This window comes from Eptatretus burgeri, chromosome 16, assembly GCF_056783735.1.
Source record: "Eptatretus burgeri isolate ZD-2024b chromosome 16, Ebu_testis_v1, whole genome shotgun sequence".
Taxonomy (NCBI): Eukaryota; Metazoa; Chordata; class Myxini; order Myxiniformes; family Myxinidae; genus Eptatretus; species Eptatretus burgeri.
The window spans coordinates 53,869,461-53,874,460 of record NC_140976.1 but is presented as its reverse complement, the minus strand read 5'-3'; the positions used below and the strand labels follow the sequence as shown (position 1 = coordinate 53,874,460).

Sequence of the window (5,000 nt, the reverse complement as noted above, 5' to 3'; positions counted from 1 at the left end):
ATAATGTTGGAAAAACAAAAAAGAAAACTTGTAAGTGTTAAGATTAAAAGAATAAGTTGAGAAAACACCTTGCCCCACCTGTGCAACTGCAGTGCACGGAGCAAGGAAATCAAGAGAGAATACCAGGTAACCCATCTGAGGGTTGGTTTCCTTAATCCGTCGAGGTTGTGTCCAAACCTGGAAGGTACGAGGTCGCTGGCCACGACCTTTGCCTTCCCGGTGAGGAGGTGGCGGAAAAACGCAGGCGGAAGGGAAGGTTACAGTGCAGCCAACTCAAAATCGGTAAAATATCCATTAAAAGAACAGGAATTGAGATTAGTTCTGATGTGATAATAATTGGAAATTTAAAGCGAAGTTCTGAAAGAACAGCGGACGAAGCTCGGCTGCTCGTGAAAACGATGTGTGGAAATGGAAGGTAGGAGGGAATGATAACCCACAGAGGGAAGGATGCCCCCATTGTGAAGTGGAGGAATGTGTGCGCCTTGCCTGAAGGGTAAAGGTGGGGGTCGTGTTCGTCTTTGAGATTTTTTTTTTTTAACGAGTCAACGGGAGAATTTGTGTCAGATGTGCCGAATAAAGCCTTGATTGTGATCTCCAAGTCCAGGAGTACATACAACACGAATTAAATTGGGAATTATTTAATCGCGGTTGGATATAAATAAAAGGTAATTTAATGTAGAGTCAAATAGTTCTGAAATGTGTTTAAATTAATTTGTATACGTTTTAATGTGTGGGTCGAACGCATGGACGCAGTTTGTTGTGGATGTGGAGATGGGGTGAGACGCGGGACCAAGGTGCGAAGGAAGGAGAGGTGGGATAAAAGGAGGGGGCTCGCTGTGTCGAAGTGCACATGATGTGCCCAGAGGCGTGCTGTGTCTTCACTCGTCGGTGAATGAAACAATGACATCCAAGAACCAGGACAAAGACATTAGGCAAGCTGAAGAAATGTTTTTGGGGGAGATGACTCGTGGTCTTTGAACACGCGTCCATTGCGGACCTTGTCACGGAGCATTAATCCTCTGCCTGGCGCGATCAAGTTTTTGTACGAAAGTGGACAGAGGAGCATGTTTGTTGTCCTTATATGAGCCTCGATCTGTCAGGATAAATTATTTGTATTGAAATTGACCATAAAAACGGTTATCGTGCTGAATGTGTTGGTGCCCTGCTGTGAAGTGCGGGCTGTGCGCGATCTTTGTTTGGAAGAGTCGGGCTGCGTGAAGTTTGCCTGAATACGGGGAGAAGATTTGGAAAAGAAATATATATTTTTTTAACCGAGTGAGGCACGGAAAATTATCAACACGGTTGGTTGCATCATTATTGTGAAGAGCTCGGTTTTACAATCAATTGTGGTTGGAATCTGTGGTTGAATGTACGAAGTAAGCCGTGTGTTGAGCCCTCGAAGGAGGGAGGGCTGTACGGTGTGCGAGATGGAGCACGAAGCACGAGTGTGGTCAACATCTGGGCCGCATTGAAATCGGCCGTGCCGAGGGTGCTGTGTAAATTTTCGAAGCAGTTCATCCTGGCCTTGTAAGTTTGCAAGTACACATGTGCAAATGGACAAGACCATTGTGTGCTGGACCCTGAGTAAATTCCACAATGTGCCAACCCCCTACAGCCCCCTGCACCTCCGAAGAGTCTGGAGGTATGGCTGCCCTTTGAGCTGTGCAGCCTCGGTTCAAATCTCAACGCAGCTCTAAACTGCCACCCTGGTGTTTCACATGCACTGCAAAGTTTGCTAACATCGGTTCGTGAACATTAAAGATCCCACGATGCTTTTTGTGAAGAGTTGGCAAGTTATTCCAGGCACCCTGAACATTAAGCTACAAAATTGCTGCTCGAACGTGCAGGGGCACAGCTGCTGTCAGGATGGGCATGGGTCGGGACTCGAGTCGTCAGTTGCGTGCAGTACGTGGCGACAGATTAGTATCAATTGTCACAAGGACGTGTTCGTGCAAATGATGCAGTGTCCCTCCACCGATACACACATTGGAATAAATAATCTCACCGATCTGGGAGGAATGACAGGCTGAGTCAACCTCAGGAACCAGGGATACTGAGAGTCAGGAGTCGCCAAGAGCCACAAACAATAGACATTGTGCTCTGACGGTTTGAAAGAGGAAATACGAATCGTGCAAGTGAGGTGTGGAGTGTGTGTTGGGATTTACTTTAGGCTCATGTAAAAGATAATTGAGAATTTGGCAGATTTTAAAAACAATTACCATGACAAGTTTGAATGAAGAATGAGTTAAAATCGCAACTGTGGCTGTGGACATTATTACATACACAACTCAGCCGGGAACAGAGGAAAATACTTTATTTTATTTTGGGCAGCACCAAATGCTTTGCAGAAGTGTGGTCCAAATGGATGAATGGATGATATCTGATTAGGCAGTGTTGGTTGACTCACTGTTAGAGTAAAATGTGGTAATCGAAAGATGTCCGATACTGGACATAACTGTCAGGGTATGTAGTGTACACTGAGAATAACATCTTGGAAAGTGATTCTGTGCTAATTGCGGTATGCAATCTAGCTGAGGGTGAAAGCATATTCCTGATATGTGTATACTGTACAGATGACACAATGTAGGGGAACTGTGGAATTAAGAGGATATTTAATGTCACAAAGTGTGCTAGTCAAGAATAGTTAAATCGATAATAATATATTGAGCACATATGAAGAAGAAAAAAAAAACTACAACAACGACATCCTCCCTGGCTACCTTCCACCATCGGCCTTTCCGATGAGCATACGTGCCAAGCGCCTGTGGGGGAGTTCCATTGGCAATCAACGCTACCTAACTACCTGGTGCTTGCAGCGGTATCGAGTTGCAGGTTCAAGTACCATCGAGCCGGATTGTCAAGGATTGCACGAGGCAGGAAGGTCCAAGGAAGCTTCTCACCTCCAGCTCACCTTCCCTCCGAGGGGGAGTATCAATAACGACCCAACGGGGTCCCTTTTGGGGGGGGGGTGTGTCTGGTGGGGGCCAGTCCTTAAGCAGCACCTGTATGGGTGCTTGTGTATAAATTTCCATTTATTTTATATTCTAATGACTCTGCCCTTATGTGCTTCTTATGGGCTTCATGATGGTGCCCAAGGAGCCACTGGGTTGTCTGGACCGCCTGGAGAAGCGGGAGGCAGTGGAACTGTTGGTGGTTCAGGTCCTATCGGACCTCCGGGCCCAAGTGGTCATGATTGGCCCTCATGGTGATGGGAGTAGGCCAGGAGCACCTGGTAAACATGGATGGCAATGCTGGAGACAGGGGTCTGCAAGGGGAGTCTGCAACACCAGGACGCCAAGGGGCGATTGGGATAATTGCACCATCAGGATCATCTGGGTCAGTGGGTGAGCAAATGGTGGGTGCAGGTGAGCACATACATCTGTGGTGAAGGTAGTGGTGTGAACCCATGGGTCGGTTCGGGCAGGCAGAATTCACATCTTTGTTTACGTTGAGATCTGAATTTGTTGTCTTCTGACGTCAGCATCGGTTGGTATTTTAAAAACGCGTTTTTCATATCATAGCAGCCACCGTACCTGGGAAGGCTCTCTGTGCATTGTATTGTCATAATGGTAGACCGTGAGGATATGTACGCTCTCTGATGACAACCAACTTATGAATGGGAAAGAAGGGTGCGGTCGGTGAAACTGACTCTACTGCTCCCTCTAGCGGTCGTGCTTGCTGCTGATACCCAGCCCCTACAACAAAGTGGTTACCCAAAAGGTTTGCTCGTTTTGGCTCATAAAAATGAGCTGCACGAGCAAAAGGGGGATGATGTAGAAGGAGGTGCTGAGAATATGGTACACTCAAGAACTTGCAGAGGTGGGAGAAAATCGAAAATTTGTAAAATCGAAAGTTTTGGAAGAAGCTATGTGTTATCAAATGTTTGTGGTGTGTGCTGCCTTTGGGCTGTTGGGTGCATCACTGGTTGGAGCATGACTGTGCTGCTGATGTGGTGTCCCTATTACCAGTGTACTGATGTTCATTTTTTTTTTTTTTTTGCCAGTCTTAAAGGAGTGACAGGCTGAGTTAGCCCTCTGGGGTTCGTTTAGTGGTAAATGAAAGTTGAGCTCAGGGCTCTGGGATCCTGGTCACCAATTTAAGGGCACGGCCAAACAGTACATATAATTATTGGTAGAATGTCTGGAAAATATATGGACATATATAAATGAAGATTAATTCTTGTGATGCTAATAAATATTGTGAAAGAGTTTGACAACAGGGTGTTCGAATGGAGGAACGTCCTAAAGATGCAGTGGACTGGACTTTTTCAGGTATTATTGGTTACCCATGGAGCTGTCAAGAAAAGGTAAGCCAATCATGGATTCACGCATCTCATTGCAAAAGGATACAGGAAATCGAAAAGAGAAAGAAATGTTACTGGAGGTTTATGACAGATGTGGCAGTGTTTGATTAGCATGTGTATAATCGTGATAATATGGACAATAACAGATAGTGAGGATATTTTGGGAATGTCATAGAGATCAGAATGTTTGGTAGGTCAATGGTAGGGGAAACAAGGAATGGGTTGTGACAGGGTGCACAGGGAAGAAAGAAAAAAGGTAAACATTGGGATCAATTGCATTAGGAAGGCGTATATGGGAAAACACGGATTACCCTTGTTTGCAGTTCCACTCCAGGGGGAGAACATGTGTGGGTACATAGTCCGTAGACAAGATAGACCAGTTTTAACTAAAGTAGAGAAGGCATCAGTGGAAGGTAGAATAATAGAAATAAAAAGTAATTGGGAGAAGGGGGGTTATAATTGCACGAACTATGCGCATTGGTATTACCCTAAGTACAGAACTATTAAGCAAAAGGCTGTGGGACAGGGCCCGACAAGAGCAATAAAAGTAACGAATTATGATGGATTGAAGAAGGGGGAGGGATTAGAAAAGTACCCCCCACATTTTCAGCTCATGCACAAACAAATTGGATTGATTTGTCTAGTTAGAGGACAAGGGGGGGGACCCCATTTAGGAGAATCAACATGCCAGTATTAT

At 45.4% G+C, this 5,000-nt stretch overlaps 1 protein-coding gene and 1 long non-coding RNA gene across 3 annotated transcripts in view; one reads left to right on the top strand and one right to left on the bottom strand.

Moving 5' to 3' along the window:
* Positions 1 to 5,000, bottom strand: part of LOC147011083 (delta-sarcoglycan-like) — a 335,437-nt gene that overhangs the window by 291,964 nt on the left and 38,473 nt on the right. The gene's annotated exons all lie outside the window — the stretch shown is intronic.
* Positions 866 to 5,000, top strand: part of LOC147011084 (uncharacterized) — a 4,460-nt gene continuing 325 nt past the window's right edge. The window contains exons 1-2 of the long non-coding RNA XR_015052118.1: positions 866 to 3,819; positions 4,272 to 5,000. The exon at positions 4,272 to 5,000 is cut by the window's right edge and continues 325 nt beyond it. This is a non-coding gene — a long non-coding RNA (uncharacterized LOC147011084). The remainder of the gene's footprint in view (positions 3,820 to 4,271) is intronic.